This window comes from Bidens hawaiensis, unplaced genomic scaffold (assembly GCF_021521415.1).
Source record: "Bidens hawaiensis isolate Kalapana, Puna unplaced genomic scaffold, B.hawaiensis_p1.1 tig00058659_1, whole genome shotgun sequence".
Lineage (NCBI taxonomy): Eukaryota > Viridiplantae > Streptophyta > Magnoliopsida > Asterales > Asteraceae > Bidens > Bidens hawaiensis.
This window is the reverse complement of record NW_027500554.1, coordinates 37,833-60,808: the sequence shown is the minus strand read 5'-3', so window position 1 is coordinate 60,808 and position 22,976 is coordinate 37,833. Positions and strand designations below refer to the sequence as shown.

Below are 22,976 nucleotides of genomic sequence, written 5' to 3'. Positions count from 1 at the left end.
ATACCCTCCGTGACTTGTTTTTTTAGAATTGGTCATCCAGGTTACTGTGTCTTTCGGTTTCAAAGATATAGGGCCCGCAATGTTCAGCCAAGACTTGATCAGTCTCCGAAGTCGAAAAGCAAGCTGGCAAGATCCAAAACTCCAAACACATATTTCATAGTTTCCTTCTCATTTACGCAAAATTTACACATGATAAAAGGAATAGCGAAGACTTTATTGCAAAGATTCACCCGAGTCAACAACTTATCAAGTAAAGTTTCACATGACAAGGATTATCCATGTAATAAACTAAAATAAATGTCATTTCTAATAGAGATCCAGGTTCAAACCCCACTAATAACACTTTGGAATGGGTATGAGTGACTCATTGAAGGAAGACTGAGATCTTTGTGATATCCAGTTTGATTTTTAAGGCGTCCGGGTTTTACAACCAGTGGCCATTCGGGCGTGTGGATTTTCCCCATAACTGGAGATAAATTGGAGGCGCTTAGGACTCCGTACGGCTGTGTTGGACCAACTGATGGTGACATTTTGTCATTGGATACGAAGTACCTATGCAATTCTCTTGGTAGTAAAAAATAAAAAAAAAACTATAATGAATGTTTGTCACTCTTTTTATGGACAAGTCTAACCACCACAATTTGTATGCAAGATGGATTTGTTACTTTGAATAGCCATCATGTTTTTATATTATTATCCCACCTTAGTTATTACTCCAATACATATGATCACTTCCCCTTGAATTCCTTTTAGCAACTCCATAATGATCAAAGGTCGGTCTCTCTCTCTCTCTAGTATTCTCTCTCTAGTTTTCTCTCTCTCTCTAACTAACATCAATAAAGTTTTATATATGCAGGTAATTACCAGAGGCTAGTGGTAGCACACATCCTAGTTGCAACCACCATGGGGTTTATATGGGCTGTTGTCACACACAGGCGCCGTAAAAAGATAATATTAGCAAAGCCTGAAAGTGTTGTCCCACGTTTGGATCTTACTGGATCCGGACATGTTGGCAGGCTTGAACGGTTCCCTAGTTATGTTGGTAAGCTTTTTCCAACCATATATCCATATATAATTACACTATAAATTACTAAAAAACTTTTTCTCTTATTTAATTAATAATACTTTTTTCTATATATTTATCATTATAGTTTAATACTCTCAAATTTAACTTTCTGGGGGTGTTTGGGATTCTTTATTTTAGCATGTTCAATTAAATAAGTTACAACTTTGTAAGGTGTTTGTGAATGTTAGGTTTTGTGAATGTAAAATGTATAAGTTACAACTTTGTAACTTATACATATGTCTTATTTAATGTATAAGGTGGTAAAATAAGGAATTCCAAACACCCCCGAAACTATTCAATTCCCAACCATGTACTGCATGTTCAATTAAATAACATTTTTTATATATTTATCATTATTTTTTCTTTCTCCTACACCCACACTTAATTACAGAAAATATTAAAATATTATATGGTATAAACATTGAAACCCTAAATCTATCATTTTCATATAACACTTTCTTTCTCATCCACTTACAACCACTCATACCATATAACCACTTATAATCATACCATATAATTTACAAATTTTCTCTTGCATGTTTTTAAGAACCGACGCACTACTTGCGATGCACGCATATAATGTATATATGTGTGAACCCTTGGGTGGGCTAAACTGAAATTGCACTAACTTTGACGTCATTTTACTAATCTCGTGAAAATAACATTAAAAGTGGCGGAAGGTTAATCAGGCTTCATGTGGTAGCTTTGATAGCCGAAAGACAAGGGAACATGCACCAATCGGCCGATGTCCCGATGGTTGAGTGTTATGTGCCTTATGTCCAAGGTTTGATGCAAAGCTACTATCGAGCTAGGGGGTCTCACCGGAAGCAACATCTCTATTCTTATGAGGTAGAGGTAAAATTGTCTACATCTTATCCTCCTCACCCTACTATAGCTTTGCTATTTATAGGATTTATTGAGAACGATGATAATGATATCATGATAATGTTTTTAAGATCCGATTGAGAATGGTCTTACAAAGTTACAGACTTATAGTTACACCATTAATCTACTATTAAAAGTCAAAACAAACTAAATGCTTGTATTTAGTTTGTAGAGTTAATGTCTCTTCTTGTTTGGTGTGCGCCTACATTAAAGACCACATATATAAAAAAGTTATTTTTTTTAAAAGGTAGTCATAAAATGATGGGTGTTAATTGTCTCAGGTTAGTTGAAATGTGTAATTCAAGCCTGACTCATATTATTACTAGTGTCAAAGATGTCAGTCCTGACCTGCACATACAAATTCGGGCTGACCCGAATATCAATAGTTTAACCCTTTTAAATACAAAAAATAAAGTAGATTTAATTTAGAGTTGTTAAAGCAAATGAGTATAACATATGGTAACTCGAAAATTTTATATTTGATAAAGCTTTCTTTTTCTTATAAAATTTGTATGTAGAATAAAACACATCATGATGTGATATTCTTTATAACAACACATCACATACATATATATATAACACATTATATTACTGTCCTACACCAAGTCACCAACCCAAAAGTTGTCCTACACCAAGTCACCAACCCAAAAGTTGTTTCACAAGGAGGAACCCCCCCCTTCTCAGTGACGAGCTCACGGTATCTGTTTTGCAGGTTCCCTGAAGTACAACTTACTCTGCTGGACCTAACCTTCGAGGGAAACATTACTTAGCCCCCAGATTACCCATAATCTGCCCGGGGTCACTTAGTGTTTCTTCATTGGCGCCATCCGTGCATAAAGCTAGAACTACATCTTTCTCCAGTTTTTCAAAACTTCCAAGATGACTAGAGAAATTCCGGTAACCACAACCCCAGCCACTGGGGTAAACACCGGCAACACAATGTTTACAAACACTACCCCAGCCACCCAAGCTGGGGCAAGTGAAGTACATTTTACGAACACTACCCCAGTCACTCATGTAGGGGCAAGTGGAGTAAATATTCCACTGGGATTCACTGATGCCCAACTGGAAAAACGAACTCGAGCCCCTCGCCAAACACTTGATCAAGTGAAGGCATGGGCCGAGGCACGTCAAAGAGAATTTCAGGCTGAGTTGGACGAACGCTTGCGTTCAGTCCAACAAGCTGAGGAATTCGGTAGTACTCGCCAGCACCTCAACATGAGTAGTGAGTACGAGTACTCAGACGAGGAGCGGGAAGACTCCGACACCGACGCGAACCCTCGCCATAGGGCGAAAGGGAAGCGTAAGGAAACGGATCCCCAGCCAAAAAGGAATTTTGGGGAAGCATTCCAACCAGTCACGGAAAAAAGCCCGCGTGACTTCTCCAAGGCCTTTAGACCTACTGCCACAAACGCAGGAAGGTCAAAATTTGCAAGGGACATTGCAGAAGCAATCGCCCCGAGGAGTGCCAAACAAATGTCCAACATTGGCACATACGATGGTCTATCCGACCCAGATGACCATCTGAACAGGTTCATTGCGGGGGCAACCGTCAGTAACTGGACGGAACCCACGTGGTGCTACATGTTCCAGATGACTCTGGTAGGAGCAGCCAGAGCATGGTTCGACCGTTTACCGGTCCACCACATTTATGACTGGGCAGACTTCCAGAACAAGTTCAGTCAACAGTTTAGTCAACAGAGGAAGCACACTGAGGAGCAGTGGACGATCCTCAACTGTGTGAGAGAAGAGGATGAATCCTTACTGGACTTCATCACCCGCTTCAACTCCAAGAAGCTGAGTCTGGGCAACATCAGCGAAGACCTCGTTCGCGCCGCTTTCATTCAGGGCGCTGAGTACCCAGAACTTATCCGCACTCTGACAGGTAAAGACGGCATGCCATCCACATGGGATGCCATAATGACGGCAGCCAAACGCTTTGCCGAAACGGAGAAACAGCTGGGAAGAGATCTCCCCCAGAATACAAACCTCTACACACAGAGGACAAGGGAGAACAATGTGAGAACCGCCCGGCTAAACAAAAAGAGGCGGCAAGGTATTTGGCAGTCAAGGATAAACTTTGACACCCCCTCAAGCTCTCGCCCTCTGGTTGGCGGAAGGGACAACACGCACCCTTCGAACCGGAAAAACCTTTGGACGCCACTCACCAAGAGCGTCACAGAGATATTTGCCACGGAAAAACTGCCATGGCCAAAAGCCCCAGCGATCCGACAGAAACCCAATGCGGATCAAAGCAAGTCTTGTGACTTCCATGGGACAAAGGGCCATAGCACTGAGGAGTGCACATCCTTGAGGGACATCGTCGAGACATTCGTCAAGGATGGGAGGCTCGCACACCTCGTGGCATCTATCAAGAAGGGAGGAAGGAACGACAACAGGTACAGGGGTAACGGACGAAAGCCCGTCGACATCAGCATCAACATGGTCCATGGTAAGGTCAGAGGAAGAAAGAGACCAATGACCGAACCATGCGCATGGAAGGAAGCAGAAGTGCGCTTCCCGCGAGTGCCGGGAGGCCCAAACAAAGAAGGCCCCATTGTCATTAAAAGCCAGCTGGGGCACTACATCACCTCCCGCACCCTCGTTGACAATGGCGCATCGTCGACAGTGATGTACAGGCAGTTCTTCGACAAGCTAGACGATGAAGACAAGGAACGCCTGGAGACGGTCTACGCTTCAATGGAAGGGTTTGACGGCAGCATGAACACTCCCTTGGGCACCCTATCTTTCCCCGTCACTCTCACCGATGGGAATTTTTCACGCACGGAGGATGTGGATTTTTTTGTAATGAAAAAACCACATCATACGTATGACATCCTATTCGGGAGAGACGGGATGGCAAGATTCAACGCCGTGGTATCCTCAGTCCACGGCATGATGGGATGGCCAACAACTGAAGGCGTAGCGATGATCACGGGCATTCCCCAGGTATGCATCGCATCCGTCTCCTCTAAACCCAAACCGAAGATGGCCAAACAAACCATCACTGAACCTGAAAAGTGGGCATTCAATGGGAAATATCCCGATCAGGCCGTTACCATTGGCCCGACAATTGTTGATCCAACACGCACCTTACTCAAGCGCTTACTGCAGCGAAACGCAGACATCTTTGCGTGGACACCAGCCGACATGACTGGTGTACCCCGGAGTAAGGCAGAGCATAAGCTCAAATGCGATCCGGCCGTTACGCCGATCGTACAAAAGCGCAGAGTAATGGGGCCCGAGCAAACCAACGCGTGCAGAACCCAAGTCAAGGAACTCCTTGACGCGGGCATCGTGCGCGTTAGCAAATATCAAACATGGGTTGCAAATCCCGTAATGGTACCGAAGAATAACAAACAATGGCGCATGTGCATAGATTTCAAAGATTTGAATAAAGCATGCCCCAAAGATTGTTATCCGTTGCCAGAAATTGATCTCAAGGTGGATTCGGTGGCACCATTTCGCCTTAAATGCTTCTTGGATGCGTATAAGGGGTACCATCAAATCCACATGGCTGTAGATGACCAGGACAAAACCGCCTTTCGGACGCCCGATGGCACATTTTGTTATAAAATGATGCCATTCGGACTTAAGAACGCGGGGTCCACGTACCAACGACTAATGGACAAAGAGTTTCACGCCCAAATTGGGAGAAACTTGGAAGTCTATATGGATGATTTGGTCATCAAAAGCCCCGAGCCAGAGGCGATGTTGAAAGACATTGACGAAACTTTCAACACGCTCAGAAAGATAAACATGAAGCTCAACCCGAGCAAATGTTCATTTGGGGTGGAAGAAGGGAAGTTCTTGGGAGTCATTATTACTAAAGATGGCTTCAGAGCGAACCCTGAAAAGGTCGAAGCCATTGTCAAAATGGAATCACCTACCACCATAAAACAGGCTCAAACACTGAATGGACGACTAGTCGCGCTTAACCGCTTTTTGGCAAACCATGCGGATAGGTCGTTCCCTTTTGTGTCAACGCTAAGAAATTGTTTAAAGAAAACGCACTTCCGCTGGACACCAGAAGCGGAAGCAGCTTTTCAGGAGATTCGATCACGCCTGATCGAACTCCCAACACTCACAGCACCACAAGCGGGGGAGGAGTTAATCCTATACCTCTCCGCAACAGATAGAGCAACCGGGGCAGTCCTGCTTGTAGAACGAAAAGGCATCCAGATGCCAATCTATTATGTTAGCCGCGTGCTGGCAGACGCGGAAACCCGGTACTCTACCCTGGAAAAACTAGTCTTGGCACTTATACACGCTTCACGCAGGTTGAGACGATATTTCCAGGGTCACCCAATCACTATTCTCACCAACTTCAAACTCTCAAATGTTCTAGGCAAACCCGAGTTATCGGGACGTCTAGCCAAATGGGCAATTGAATTGGGAGAATATGCGATTCAATACAAGCCGAGACCAGCCATTAAAGGCCAGGTCCTGGCCGATTTTATTGCAGAAGTCCCCGCTTCACGGGAGAAAGAGTGCCAGGAGGAGGTTCAACCCTCCCCAGCACACGAAATCAATGAGGTCTGGCGACTCTACACTGATGGAGCAGCTAGTAACGAGGGTTCAGGCGCAGGGTTAAAATTAACAAATCCAGCAGGCCAGGAATATACTTATGCTATTCGGCTGGATTTTCCAAGTACGAATAACGAAGCTGAATATGAAGCATTCCTGGCCGGATTGAGGATTGCGCGTAAAATGGGTGTAAAAAATTTGGAAGCCCATGTAGATTCCATGCTAGTGGCAAACCAAATAAACGGGACGTACACAGCTGTGAACGACACAATGGCCCTGTACCTTGCCCAGGCCAACGCCATCATGCGCGATTTTAATGATTGTAAAGTGATACACGTCAAGCGCAGCGAAAACAAATCTGCGGATGCGTTAAGCAAGCTTGCATCACTGGCCTTCACCCACTTGGGAAAGGACATCCGCGTTGAACTCCTCGAAACACCATCAGTCCCGCACAAGGAAATTTGTGTCATCCAAACCGGTACAGAAACATGGATGACCCCAATAATAAAATACCTTGAAGCAGGAACGTTACCAGAGTCAAAGTCACAGGCAAGAAAACTACGCTGTAAAGCACTGAATTATCAGCTGGTCAATGACACCCTTTACAGACGTAACTTTCTTGGCCCATTGTTAAGATGCGTGGACAACCAAGATGCTGACTACCTCCTAAGGGAGGTTCACGAAGGCATCTGTGGAGTACACGCAGGCCCCCGCGCTGTGGTAGCCAAGCTAAACAACGCGGGATACTTCTGGCCGGGGATGCATATGGACGCGTTGGCATACATCAGAAAATGCAGATCTTGCCAGCTTTACGCACCCAACACGCATCGCCCGAAAAATGAACTTGTTCCTGTCACTTCCTCGTGGCCATTTCAGAAGTGGGCCATTGACGTGACAGGCCCATTTCCTACAGCAGCTGGGAATGTTCAGTTCCTAGTGGTAGCCATTGACTACTTCACCAAATGGATAGAAGCGAAACCTTTAGCCCAAACAACCGCAAAGCATATCAAAAAATTCATTTGGGAATTTATTATTTGTCGTTTTGGACTTCCACAGAATTTGGTAAGCGATAATGGCACCAACTTTGCTGACAAGAAGCTACAGCAGTGGCTGAAAGAACTTCAAATCACCCACACCTTTACCTCAGTGGCACACCCGCAAGGTAACGGTGAGGTGGAAAGAGCAAATAAGAGCATCGTCGAAGGCATAAAGAGAAGACTCTTGGAACATAGATCCGGTTGGGTGGACGAGCTTCCACACGTCCTTTGGGCAAACAGAACGCTGAAGAAGACCAGTACGGGAGAAACCCCGTTCAGTCTCACTTATGGCACTGAAGCCATGATCCCAGTCGAAATCGGTTTACCCTCACCAAGGGTCTTAATCCAACCAGAAGACAATGATGCGGAAAGACGGTTAGACCTCATGCTAACCGAAGAGCGCAGAGACTTAGCCGCCGTGCGTGAAGAAAACTACAAACGACAAATGCAAAAATACTACAACACGCGGGTAAAACTCTGCAATTTCAATGAAGGAGACTACATACTGCGTAACAACGAGGCTTCGAACCAACAACGCCCAGGAAAGTTGGCCCCGATTTGGGAAGGGCCATACGTTATCAAAGAAGTTCTGGGAAAGGGCGCATACCGGCTCGAAAGGCTCGATGGCACTCCCATCCCTAGAACATGGAATGGAGCTCAATTACGCAAATGTTATATGTAGATCAATTCCAACTTGTAAAGAAAAGGCCTAGAGCCACTTCTAATGGAAATGATTCTCCTTTCATGATGTATTGATAGCTTGTAACCTATGAACTTCCCTTACGGGAAGAAGTAGTTGCGTGTGGAAGGCGGCAATACCCGCATAAACACAACGCCAAAATGTTAAAAAAGTTCTAAGGAAAACCTACACGCAGGTCAGATGTAGGTAAAGTTTAGCCATCCTTGTAAGTGCAAGTGACGGTCTTACCCGCACAATCACAAACAAGGAAGCCAAACTTAACTTACCATCTACCACGTTAAAAGGTTAACTTATGAACACTTAAAAAAGGATAAGAAAAACCTACACGCGGTCAGATGAAGGCAAAAGTTCAGCCATCCTACCAAGTGCAAGTGACGGTTATACCCGCACAATCACGAAGGAGGAAGCAAAACTCTAACCCATCATCAACCACGTTCACAGGTTAACTTATTCTAAACACTTGGAAAATTGCTAATTTAAACTAAGTATGCAAGTCATAAGTTTATAAAGCAAAGAATCCAATGAAAGGAATAACAATCGTATATTTCAATGATATATTACAACAGTGGCCGGGTAACTACCCGCCTAAAAGAAATCTATACAAAGCTAAGTCTATCCTAGCAGTGGGAAGGGATCTTCAGGATCAGGCTTCAGGACCACCTCCGCTTGGACCAGCACCGTCAGAGCGCGGCTGTCCAAGAAAAGTCTTAAGGATGTTTAGCCCATCATCAGCAGCAGCAGCTTCATTCACCTTCTCCACCACCGGATGCGGGAAGGCAGCGTACTGGTTCACTGCTTGGTCATAAGCAGCTGCAGTGTTAACATTGAATAAAGGGAAGTTGGAGGGCGGAAAGCCTCTCTCAGCAAACCCTAGACCAAGCAGGAAGCCAGTCTTCTCCCCATCCTCATGAGAAGCGTTGAGGGCTGCGCTCATTGCATCGTCGTAAGAGGTCTCTGAAAGGACCCGACGCACAACCTACAAAAGAAAATTACAAGTTAGAACATTTTCTAATTACAAGAAGAAAGAGAAGAGGATACCTGAGGCAACGCTTCTCGAAGTAGCCATTGGAGGGTAGCTTGCACTTCGTCACGGGCGCGTTCGGCTTCGCTTTGGTTCAGATTGGCAAGTAATACTTCCTTTGCGGCAGCCTCTTCGACGCCCTTAAGCTTCCGCTCGGTTTGGTCAAGCACCCCCCTCTGGTCAAGAATCTCTTGCAGCTTCTTGGCATCTTCCATTGCCAAGGCGTCATGAGCATGCTGAAGAGCCTTTAATTTGCATTTAAGCTGCTCATTCTCTTCGCGAAGTGGCTCAGCAACAGCTTCAGCCTTGGCAGCCCTCTCAGTTGAGTTTCGCGCAGTCTCCTTGGCCAGCCGAAGCTGTTCATTCACAGCTTGGGCAGCCTTGGAGCGGGCCTCGAGTCGCGCCTGGACTTCAACCTCGAGGGCCTTGAATGCCTTCTCCTTCTCGGCTGCGGCAGCGGCCAACTGCCGGTTCTCCTCCCGAAGAGCCCGCGCTTCAGATACATCTTTGGCGCGCGCTGCTTTTAACTTGTCGTTTTCACGACAAAGCAGCTCGACGCGGGGCTGCGTCCGGGCCTGGAGAACCCGAAGCTCATTGGTTAGCCTACCCTCTTGGTAGCTAGCCATGGCTTCCCCCAACGCACCATGAGGAGCAGCGTGGCGAGCCCAGTCCACGCACTCCACAGGGGTGCGAAGGGTTGTTCCTCGGCGTATGTTCCATCTTGGAACATACACTTCATTGGAATCCGACACTGCAAAAGAAACAAAGGCAGTTAGGAAAAGATGATAAAAATATACAAAGGAAAAAGAACCCTACGTACCTGTAGGGTCAATAACAGGCCGATAGCCGCCAAACCCATCACCTGAACCTAAAGGAAATCCGTCCAACAGGTCAGGCAGACGGGAAGGTGGCATAGATCGGCGGGAAGCCCGGCGCGTACCTGATGGTCCGGCCGTCGGTGCCGGTGGCGCAGGTATGGTGGCAGCCGCTGTGGTAGCCATTGTTGGCGTTGCCTCCTCAGCAACAGTAACCGCCGGCTCCGTGAAAGATGCTGTAAAAATTGCACTCACGGCCGGCGGAGACACCTTCTCAGCTGGAACAGCCTCAGGAAGGCTGGAACCAACGGAAGCAGGCGCAGACGCCTGGGTCGACGCCTCGGGAAGGCTGACCGAGCCTTCCCTCATCGGCAGGGGAATACTTGCTCCAACTCCACCCTGGAATGCGTCAACATCCACACCTGCACAAGCAAAAGTGTTAGAAAAATTTATTTGAAACAACAAATCTAGACAAGAATTATGGGGGTACTTACGGGGTTTCTTGAGCTTGAACGTACGGACGAGCGGGGGCGAACCCGATGGAGCCGGCCTCTTGACACCGGTAACCGTCGTCGTCGCTGCCTCCCCGGAGGTAACAGCTACAGCCTCCGGAGCGGTGGTCTCCTCACCACCGGGCTTCCCCGCCACCTCTGCACTATCTGACTCCGAGTCAGATAGGACTACCGGGTCGGCCGTAGAGGCCACCTTCTCCTTGCCTTTCCCGACGGCAGCCTTTTTCTTCCGCACCAGTGGAGGACCTTCTGCGGATTCCTCAGAAGAAGAAATGTCAACTCCAGCAGCAGGCACAGCATTGAGAGGTTCAGGGTAGAAGATAGGCTTACCTGGCCGTCGGTGGCTCAGGATCTCTTGGCCTAGCGGGTAAACCTCCACGAACCGACCCGCGGTCTGCTCTAAGATGGGCAACTCGTTCTCGTCCAGAGCACGAGTACCCATCCGCGCGGGACCATCTTCCTCCCGCGGGTTCAGGAGCGACTGAAGATCGTTCCCCTCTGAAATCAACAAGAAAGTTAGAAAAAATCGAAGTCAGCAAAATGAAACAAGACGTACCATAAGGGACAGAGTTCGAACCATATTCAAGGACGATCGGAACCTTATCCGCATTCGCCGCCTTCCACACCCGGCTCATCCCCAGCATCACCATCGCCGACTCCGGAAAACGGAAAACCGGGGACTGGACCCGGGATATCTTCGAGAACCATTCCGCCTCCTCGTAGTTGAGGGCGGGAAGGTTCGGAAGCGCCTGGCCATTCTTGAACTTCATGGCGATGGGGATGGCGCGAGCGGATATGAAGAAGAACTCTCTTCTCCACGAGCGAAGACTCCGCTCGGTGGTACAAATCTTTAAACCCTTGATACGGGTTGTAAGAGTGTACCACCCCTGGATGCACCTCCAAGTGTAGAAGGTCATCAGACGGTCAACGAGGGGCTCAAGGCCCAGTATCCGGCACACCCACTCAAAGTGCCGGACCTTGGCAATGGCCATGGGGTGCACCTCTGTCAGGTGCACACCGTGCCTCTCCAGGACACGGTACACAAACTTTGTCAACGGAAACCTAAGGTTTCCGTAGACAAAGAATGCAGCATAAACCCCGATCTTGCCACTAGGGGCATCGTACACAGTATGGTGGGGCTCAGGAAACTCAGGCTCGAGAGACTCGAGCATGAACTTCCTGACGATATACTGGTACAGCTCGACAGGAAGAGAACACTGGCATTCGCCAGCAGTCTTCTGATCATCAGCATCGTGAGAAGACATGGTGGAAGAAAGAAGAAATTTCAGAGTAATGCTTTACCGAAAAAGAGAAATTCGCCGGAAATTACTGGAGAAGAAGAGATGAAAGTGGAAAGTGTGAATTGCAAATAACCCTCTCCCCCTTTATATAGTAATCGCAATTAATGCGATGAATTTAATACGGAAGAGAGAGAAATCAAAGGTGCAATGAAACTATGACGCGTGGCAAAGGCAAGCTGGCAACAGCTGTCAAAAGGACGTGTGCCAGAGATTTCGCGGCTACGCGCCCGAAATCCCGTGCCCACGCGCCTGAAAAAGCAACTGGAATGACCACATAATGTCATGTCGCCATAACTTCTGGCACGTCCTGACACAGTCAGAAGAAACCGTCGCACGGCGTTTGAGGTATTGGGTTGTTATCCATCCACCAACTCTTCAAATTTCAAAATTTAAAAATTTGAAGACTAAGGTTCAAAAAAGTAAGCGGGAAAATACCCCTTACCTTGGCAAACAAGTAACCATAAGCCGGGTGTGGGTACAGTGTAAAGGCAAAACCCTTCACATACCTAACACCCGCAGGGAATTGAAGCCAAAATATTTGGCAACCAACCATAAGACGGGTGCGGGTACAGTGTAAAGGCAAAACCCTTCACATACCTAGCACCCGCAGGGAATGGACGCCAGGAATACCTTGGAAGTAAAGTAACCGTAAGACGGATGCAGGTACAGTGTAAAGGCAAAACCCTTCACATACCTAGCACCCGCTGAGAATTGAAACCAGGAAGGATCTTCTGGGCAATGCTTGTGAAAACGGAAATAATATCCCCGCATAGCGGGAACATCGAGTACTACGTTGTTTGAGGCTCCAAGATGGAATTGGTGGTTTAAACATAATTGATCACTATGTTCAAAAACTACCAGAACCACAGGGAGAATCCGCACAACTAAGACCCAATGCTCCTGACTTGCGAGGAGGTTACAGACCTACCCGCATCATACCCAAAGACCAAGCAGGAAACTCGGGAATTTCTGCAAGTGACAAGGACTTCCGCGGGAAGAACCCCCATGGAAAACCTTACAAAAACCCCTTTTCAAAACCCTTTGCTTAAGTCCAAAAGTTCACCTCACTTTATTAGACATTCGTGAGAAGAACATTGGACTGGGGGGACTTGAAGAGGTAGGTCCCAGCAGGGCTCAGTTGGTCCCGCATGACTCACCTTGAACAGGGATGTCTGCGCAAAGACCATCTACTCCCGCAGGACCCACCATGCTCAGAGAAGCCTACGTGCAGTATGCAAGCTGCATACGCAGGGAAAAGCCTCCCAATGGTAAAGTAACCCGCCTGTTCCCGCAGTTGCGGATACAAGCCATCAGGGAAGGCTACCCGCACAGCATAGCTACACGCATAAGGCTTAACACTTACAAATATTCAGTGTCACCTGAAAGAATGAGCAAAGGCGGGAGGGGGAAAACTCCCGCCAAAATGGGCCAGTCCGTATGGAGGATCTTTTGCGTGATACCTGACGAGGTAAAGACAAAAGATCTGACCAAGAATGCGACAGCTCACTGACAGCAGCGTGGCAGACAGCACGCCACAGCACTGTGACCAATAGCCGCCGCCTGCCCACCAACTCCTGCCAGACCACGTGCCTAGCCTGCAGTTGGTAGAAGACGAAGAGTGCACGGCACGCCTGCTCTGTGTCAGCCGCTACCTATCCACCACTCACAGGTAGGGCACGTGCATAGGTTACAGTTGGTAGCGTGTTGGGCCGGCTAAACCCCTTGGAAACCCACCTTCGGCTATAAAAGACAGCAAATGGTATTATAATTTCATCATCTACTATCTCGTATAACTTACTTGATAATTGCTCTAATAGTATTCATATACTTTTATATTTAAAGAGCAATATAGACTGATTCTCACGCCGGAGGGTGGTCACAAGGAGGAACCCCCCCCCCTTCTCAGTGACGAGCTCACGGTATCTGTTTTGCAGGTTCCCTGAAGTACAACTTACTCTGCTGGACCTAACCTTCGAGGGAAACATTACTTAGCCCCCAGATTACCCATAATCTGCCCGGGGTCACTTAGTGTTTCTTCAATATATATATAACACATTATATTACTGTCCTACACCAAGTCACCAACCCAAAAGTTGTTTCATATAAATTCACACATTAAAATATCTAAAATTCCTCAACTAAAGTTGAAGTAACCGGTCACTTTGAACAAAAGTCAGAAAAAGAAATCACAACTCACAAGCCTTGAAGAGATAGGTCCCAGCAGAGGTGGTTAGGACCCGCAAGACTCCCTTAAAAGGAGACATCTGCGCAGTTGAACACGCAAGACTCCTTAAACGGACGTCTGCGCAGTTGAACCCGCAGACTTCACCATAGGGACGTCTGCGCCGCGACCTACCAAACCCGCAGGACCCACCACGCTCAGAGTTGTGACGACCTCACATGCGGTACGCAAGCTGGTCCCGCAGGAAATGCCTCCCTATGGTTTCCAAATATCCGCCTGTTCCCGCAGGTGCGGATACCCGCCATTAGGGACTGGCCACCCGCGCAGCATGGCTACACGCATAAGGCTCAGACTCATAATAATTCAGTAGTCACCTGAAGAAGGAATGAGCAAAGCCGGGAACATTCCCGCATAAAGGCGGGAGGGGGAAAACTCCCGCCTAAATGAGCCAGTCCGTATAATAATGGAGGATCTTTTGTGTGATACCTGACGAGGTATGGACAAAAGATCTGACCAACGATACGACAGCTCACTGACAGCAGCATGGCAGACAACACGCCACAGCACTGTGACCAATAGCCGCCGCCTGCTCACCAACTCCTGCCATACCACGTGCCTAGCCTGTAGTTGGTGGAAAAGGAAAAGTGAACAGCACGCCTGGTCACTGTCAGCCGCTGCCTATCCACCAATTACCAGCAGAGCACGTGCGTAGGCCACAGTTGGCGGAGTAGTAGGCCGGCTAAACCTCCTTGGAAACCCACCTTCGGCTATAAAAGACATCAAATGGTAATATCATTTCATCATCTAATATCTTGTATAATTTACCTGATAACTGCTCTAATATTAATAATATACTTTTATATTCAAAGAGTAATATAGACTGATTCTCACGCCGGAGGGTGGTCACAAGGAGGAACCCCCCCTTTCTTAGTGACGAGCTCACGGTGTCTGTTTTGCAGGTTATCGGAAGAACCATCTTGCCGGAATTAACCCCTCGTGGGAAACGTCTATCTAACCCTCAGGTTACTCGTAATCTGTCGGGGTTCGACTGGTGTTTCTTCATTGGCGCCATCCGTGCATAAAGCTAGAACTTTATTTTTCTCCAGTTTTTTCAAAATTTCTGGAAAGATGGTTAAAGATACTCCGGTCCCAAAACCGAGTAACCAAGAGACTCCGGTAATTATGACCCCAGCTATAAGGGGGAATACCGAGTACACAAACTTTACGAACACTACCCCAGCTACCCAAGCCGGGGCAAGTGAAGTAAATAATCAGACACTGGGATTCACCGATACCCAGTTAGAAAATCAACAGACGAGGCTCCCCTGCCAAACACTCGATGATGTTAAAGCGTGGGCCGAAGCACGTCAAAAAGAGTTCCAAGCTGAGTTGGATAAACGTTTACGTTCACTCCAACAAGTGGAAGAATTCGAATACGACGATGATTCGGAGGAATCCGAGGAAGACGCGAACCCTCGTCATAGGGCGAAAGGGAAGCGTAAAGAAACGGATTCCCAACCGAGAAGGCGTTTTGGAGAAGCATTCAGTCCAATAAACGTGGGCAACAGCCCACGGGACTTCTCCAAAACATTCACGCCAACTGCGGCAAGGGCGGGAACGTCCAAATTCGCAAGGGACATCGCGGAAGCAATCGCCCCAAGAAGTGCCAAACAAATGTCCAACATAGGCACGTACGATGGTATTTCTGACCTTGACGATCACTTGAACAGATTCATCGCGGGGGCGACCGTCAGTAACTGGACGGAACCCACGTGGTGTTATATGTTCCAAATGACGCTGGTCGGGGCAGCTAGAGCGTTGTTTCGACCCGTCTGCCGGTCCACCACATCTACGATTGGGCAGACTTCCAACAGAAGTTCAGTCAACACTTTAGTCAGCAAAGAAAGTACACTGAGGAGCAGTGGACAATCCTCAAGTGCGTCTGAGAGGAGGAAGAATCTTTGCCTGACTTCATCACTCGCTTCAACTCGAAGAAGCTAAGCCTGGGCAACGTTAGCGAAGATCTCGTTCGCGCCGCTTTCATCCAGGGCGCAAACGACCCGGAACTCATCCGCACCCTGACGGGCAAAGATGGCATGCCATCCACATGGGATGCCATCATGACCGCAGCTAAACGCTTTGCGGAAACCGAGAGGCAACTGGGTAGAGATCTTCCACAGAGCACGAACCTCTACACCCAGAAGACGAGGGAAAACAACGTCCTTACCGCCCGATTAAACAAAAAGCGGAAGCTGGGCATTTGGCAGTCAAGGGTAAACTTTGACACCCCGTCCGGTTTCCAACATCGGTTGGGCGGAAGAGATAACGTGAAACCGGAGAAGAACTCCAGGTGGACGCCACTCACAAAGAGTGTGTCCGAGATATTCGCCACGGAGGAGCTCCCGTGGCCAAAGGCTCCGTTTATCCGCATCGCCGCAACGCTGATCAGAGAAAGTATTGTGATTTTCACAAAACCAAAGGCCACAACACTGAAGAATGCTTAGACGTAAAGGACTTGGTCGAAGCATTTGTCAAGGATGGGACACTCGCGCACCTTGTGGCGAAGTGAGCGTCGAGCAGGCTGATGCGTGAACCCAGCTGGGGAAACGCATGAATAAAAATCGCAGCTTCAACGGAGACTACATACTGCGTAAACAACGAGATCCCGAACAAGATACATGTCGGCTCGATGGTGCTCCCATCCAAGCCACGCCTATGGGAGCTCAATTACACAGTTTGTATGTAGATCAATTCCAAATTTGTAAAGGCCTAGAGCCACTTCTAATGGAAACGATTCTCCTTCAAATTGAAGCTGATGATTTTACATTTATATTTTATGAACTTTGCACATGGAGATGCCGGTATCCGCCGCATCAAGTGAAGAATCGTTGCGCAGGGAAGGCAGCAAAACCCGCACAAACCCAAAAGCATCAAACCTTCTCGCAGGTCAGTTAAAAGGGAAAGGTTCAGCCATCCCACTATGTGAAAGTGCCGGTATATCCGCATGAATCCTGGTAGAGGAAGCTGAACACTAACCTATTAACAACCACGCGTTGAACGGTCGATTCGAACACTAATGCCGGTAGTCATCGCATCAAGAAGAGTCATTGCGTGGGGAAGGCGGCAAAACCCGCATAAACCCAAAAAACGACAGAACCTTCACGCAGGTCAGTTAAAGGGGAAAGGTTCAGCCATCCCACTATGAGAAAGTGCCGGTATATCCGCATGAATCCTGGTAGAGGAAGTTGAACACTAACCTATTAACAACCACGCGTTGAACGGTCGATTCGAACACTAATGCCGGTATTCACCGCATCAAGTGAAGAATCGTTGCGTGGGGAAGGCGGCAAAACCCGCATAAACCCAGAAAATGACAAGACCTTCATGCAGGACAGTTAAAGGGGAAGAGTTTAGCCATCCCACTATGTGAAAGTGCCGGTATACCCGCATGAATCCTGGTAGCGGAAGCTGAACACTAACTCATTAACAACCGCGCGTCGAACGGTTAAAAGTCATTCTGAAAGGATAAGGAAAAACCTACGCGCAGGTCAGACATAGGTAAAGTTTAGCCATCCTACCAAGTGCAAGTGCCGGTCCTATCCGCACACTCACAAAGGGGGAAGCAAAACTTCAACCTACTGTCAACCACATTCAAGGTTAACTTATTCTAAACACTTGGGAAATCGCTAATTTAAACTAAGTATGCAAGTCATATAAGGTTTATAAAGCAATGAACCCAAAGGAAATAACAGTCTTATCCACAAAAAGATTTGTATTTCACAAAAGATATATTACAAGAATGGCCGGGTAACTACCCGCCTACAAAACAAAATCTAGTCTATCCTAGCAGCGGGAAGGGATCTTCAGAATCAAGCTTCAGAATCAAGCTTCAGGACCACTTCCACTTGGACCCGCCCCATCAGTAGAGCGTGGCGGTTCAAGGAAAGCCTTGAGGATAGCAAGTCCATCATCAGCAGCAGCGACTTCCTTCACCTTCTCCACCACCGGATGCGGGAAGGCGGCATATTGGTTCACCGCTTGGTCATATGCAGCTTCGGTGTCCACATCGAACAAAGGGAAGTTGGAAGGCGGGAAGCCTTTCTCAACGAACCCTAGACCAAGCAGGAAGCCGGCCTTTTCCCCATCCTCATGAGAAGCGTTGAGGGCTGCGCTCATGGCATCATCGTAAGTAGTCTCTGAGAAGACCCGATGCACAACCTACAAAGAAAATACAAGTGTCAAACACCTTTTCTATGTACAAAGGAAAGCGTGAAGACGTAAAGCTAAACATACCTGAGACAACGCTTCTCAAAGAAGCCATTCCTTGGCAACCAGAGCTTCTTGAAGGGCGGCTTGAGCTTGGGTGCAGGCGCGTTCGGCTTCGCTTTTGTGAAGGTTGGCAAGTAGCACTTCCTTTGCGGCAGCCTCTTCGACGCCCTTAAGCTTCCGCTCGGTATGGTCAAGCATGCCCCTCTGGTCCAAGATCTCCTGGAGCTTCTTGGCATCTTCCATCGCCAAGGCATCATGAGCACGTTGGAGAGCCTCTAATTTGGCCTTGAGCTCCTCATTCTCCACGCGTAAAGGCTCAGCAACGGCTTCAGCCTTGGTGGCCCTCTCGGTTGTGTTCCTCGCAGTCTCCTTAGCCAGCCGAAGCTGTTCGTTAACAGCTTGAGCAGCCTTGGAGCGGGCCTCGAGTCGCGCTTGAACCTCAACCTCGAGGGCCTTGAAGGCCTTCTCCTTCTCCGCAGCAGCTGCGGCCAACTGTTGGTTCTCCTCCCGAAGAGCCCGCGCTTGAGATACTTCCTTGGCGCGAGCTGCTTTCAACTTGTCGTTTTCACGACAAAGCAGCTCGACGCGCGGCTGCATCCGGGCCTGGAGAACCCGAAGCTCATTGGTTAGCCTACCCTCCTGGTAGCTAGCCATGGCTTCCCCCAACGCACCATGGGGAGCAGCGTGGCGAGCCCATTCCACGCACTCCACAGGGGTACGAAGGGTTGTTCCTCGGCGGATGTTCCATCGCGGAACATACACTTCATTGGAATCCGACACTGCAAAAGAAACAAAGCAGTTAGGAAAAAGATGAGATATATAAGAAAGGCCAAAAGAGCCCTATGCACCTGTAGGGTCGATCACAGGCCGATAGCCACCAAACCCATCGCCTGAACCTAAGGGAAATCCATCCAAAAGGTCGGGCAGATGGGAAGGTGACAAAGATTGGCGAGAAGCCCCGCGCGTACCTGATGGGCCGGCCGTCGTTGCCGGTGGCGGAGGCATAGTAGCGGCCGCCGTGGTCGCCGCCGTGGTCGCCGCCGCGGAATCCGCAGCAATTGTAACCGCCGGTGGTGACGTCATCTCAGCTGAAACAGTCGGCTCAAAGGAGTGAGCAACTGATCCAGCGGAAGCAGGCGCAGGCGCCTGGGTCTTCGCCTCAGGTAGGCTGACCGAGCCTACCGTCATCGGCGGAGGGGTACTCCTCTGCGCTCCACCCTGGAATGCGTCAACATCCACGCCTGCACAAGAAGATAAGTGTTTCAATAAATTTATAAAGTGATAAATCTACAAAGATAAGAAGGATGTCTGTACTTACGGGTTTTCTTGAGCCTGAACGTACGGACGGGCGGGGACGAACCCGATGGAGCCGGTCTCTTGATGCCGGTCACCGTCGTCGTCATTGGTTCTCCGGAGGTAACAGTCGTAGCCTCCGGAGCAGTGGTCTTCTCACCACCGGGGTTCCCCGCCACCTCTTCATTATCTGACTCAGTGTCAGATAGGACCACTGGATCGGCTGTGGAGGCCGCCTTCTCCTTCCCTTTTCCGCCGGCAGCCTTCTTCTTCCGCACCAACGGAGGACCATCTGCGGATTCCTCAGAAGAAGACGGGATGTCAGGAATTCCAGCAGCAGGTACAGCATTGAGGGGGGGAGGATAGAATAACGCCTTACCTGGCCGCCGGTGGCTCAGGATCTCGTGGCCCAGCGGATAGACCTCCACAAACCGATCCGCCGTTTGTTCCAGGATGGGCAACTCGTTCTCTTCTAGAGCACGAGTACCCACCCGCACGGGACCGTCAGCTTCCCGCGGGTACAGGAGCGACTCCAAATCGTTCCCCTCTGAAAGAAAAGAAACAGTTAGAAGACAAACTCATATCAGCAAGAAAGACAAGACATACCATAAGGAATAGAGTTCAAACCGTATTCGAGAAGGATGGGAAACCGAGACGCCTCCTTCCATACCCGGCTCATCCCCAGCATCACCATCCCGGACTCCGGAAACCGGTAAACCGGAGACTGGACCCGAGATATCTTCGCGAACCATTCCGCCTCCTGGTAGTTGGAAGCGTGAAGGCTCGGAAGCGCTTGCCCCTTCTTAAACTTCATGGCAATGGGGATGGCGCGGGCAGAAATGTAGAAGAACTCCCGCTTCCACGATCGGAGACTGCGCTCGGTCGCGCAAATCTTCAAACCCTTGATCCGGGTTGTCAGGGTGTACCACCCCTGGATGCACCTCCAAGTATAGAAGGTCATCAGGCGGTCCACATAGGGCTCAATGCCCAGAATTCGGCACACCCACTCGAAGTGCCGAATCTTGGCAATCGCCATCGGATGCACCTCGGTCAGGTGCACACCGTGCCTCTCCAGGACACGGTACACAAACTTTGTCAATGGGAACCTAAGGTTCCCATAAACAAAGAATGCAGCATATACCCCGATCTTGCCGCTGGGGGCATCGTACACAGTCTGCTGGGATTCAGGAAACTCAGGCTCAAGAGACTCAATCATGAATTTCCTGACGACGTACTGGTACAGATCGACAGGTAGAGCACACTGGCACTCGCCAGCAGTACTCCTATCGTCGGCTACAGCTTCAGCATCATGGGAAGACATATTGCAGAGGAAGAAGAAACGATTTCGGAGGAATGCTCAACTAAATAAGGGAGTATTCACCAGAAATCGCCTTAGAGATGAAGAGAAGAAGTGAATGTGTGAATTACAAAGGACCCTCTTCCCCTTTATATAGTGATCGCAATTAATGCGATGAATTTAATGCGGAGGAGAGAGAAATTGGAGGTGCAATGAAACCGTGACATGTGGCACCAGGCAAGCTGGCAACAGCTGTTGAAAGGACGAGTGAATTTAATTTAGCGGCCACGCGCCCGAAAAATCGCGCCCACGCGCCGTAAAAAGCGTCTGGAATGACCATATAATGTCACGTCGCCATAACTTCCAGCACGTCCTGACACAGTCAGAAGAAACCGTCGCACGACGACTGTTCTTATCCTTTCACCAACTTTTCAAATTTCAAAAATTCAAAAAGATTCGAAAAGTAAGCGGGAAAAACCCCTTACCCTGGCTATCCAGTTGACCGTAAGACGGCTGCGGGTACAGTGTTAAGGCAAAACCCTTCACATACCTAGCACCCGCGGGGAACAGAGGCCAAGAATACCCAACTATGAAGTCGGGTGCGGGTACAGTGTTAAGGCAAAACCCTTCACATACCTAGCACCCGCAGGGCACGGAAACCGGAAAAACCCAATTATAAAGCCGGGTGCGGGTACAGTGTTAAGGCAAAACCCTTCACATACCTAGCACCCGCAGGGCACGGAAACCGGAAAAACCCAATTATGAAGCCGGGTGCGGGTACAGTGTTAAGGCAAAACCCTTCACATACCTAGCACCCGCAGGGCACGGAAACCGGAAAAACCCAATTATAAAGCCGGGTGCGGGTACAGTGTTAAGGCAAAACCCTTCACATACCTAGCACCCACAGGGAAGTGAAGCCGAGAAAATCTTGGCATTCCACCCAACTACAAAACGGGCACAGGTACAGTGTTAAGGCAAAACCCTCCACATACCTAACACCCGTAAAAAGTCATACCTCGGCACCCAATTGTAAGTCGGGCGCGGGTGCAGTGTTAAGGCAAAACCCTTCACATACCTAGCGCCCGCAGGGGATTAAACGCCAGGAACACCTCGGCAACCATAAGTCAGGTGCGGGTACAGTGTTAAGGCAAAACCCTTCACGCACCTAGCCCTGCAGGGATTTAACGCCAGGGATACCTTGGGAGTAAAGTAACTAATAAGACGAAGTGCGGGTACAGCGTCAAAGCAAAACCCTTCGCATACCGAGCACTCCATGGGAATTGAAACCAAGAAGGATCTTCTGGGCCATGCTTGCAGAAACGGGATTAACATCCCCGCATAGCGGGAACGTCAAGAACTAGATTGTTTGAAACTTCAGGATGGAATTGGTGGTTATAACATGATTGATCACTATGTTCAAAACCACCAAGACCTCATGGAGAATCTACACAAAAGGTTCTAAACGCTCCTGACTTGCGGGGAGGTTACAGACCTATCCGCATCATCCCAGAGATCAAGCAGAACATTGGGAAATTCTGCGTGACATTGGGAAACCCGTGGGTAAGACTTCCCGCGGAAAACCCATAAAACTAAACCCTTTTCAAAAACCCCTTGCTTAAGTCCAAAAGTTCACCTCACTTTATTAAACATTCATGAGAAGAACATTGGACTGGGGGGACTTGAAGAGGTAGGTCCCAGCAGAGGTGGTTAGGACCCGCAAGACTCCCTTAAAAGGAGACGTCTGTGCAGTTGAACACGCAAGACTCCTTAAACGGACGTCTGCGCAGTTGAACCCGCAGACTTCACCATAGGGACGTCTGCGCCGCGACCTACCAAACCCGCAGGACCCACCACGCTCAGAGTTGTGACGACCTCACATGCGGTACGCAAGCTGGTCCCGCAGGAAATGCCTCCCTATGGTTTCCAAGTATCCGCCTGTTCCCGCAGGTGCGGATACCCGCCATTAGGGACTGGCCACCCGCGCAGCATGGCTACACGCATAAGGCTCAGACTCATAATAATTCAGTAGTCACCTGAAGAAGGAATGAGCAAAGCCGGGAACATTCCCGCA

General features: G+C 48.7%; 1 pseudogene across 1 annotated transcript in view; it reads left to right on the top strand.

The window, feature by feature from the left end:
- Positions 1 to 840: 840 nt before the first annotated feature.
- The window catches only part of LOC143602329 (calmodulin calcium-dependent NAD kinase-like), a 29,545-nt pseudogene continuing 7,409 nt past the window's right edge, over positions 841 to 22,976 (top strand). Inside the window, exon 1 of the transcript XR_013147818.1 lies at positions 841 to 1,042. The product of XR_013147818.1 is annotated as a calmodulin calcium-dependent NAD kinase-like (transcript). The remainder of the gene's footprint in view (positions 1,043 to 22,976) is intronic.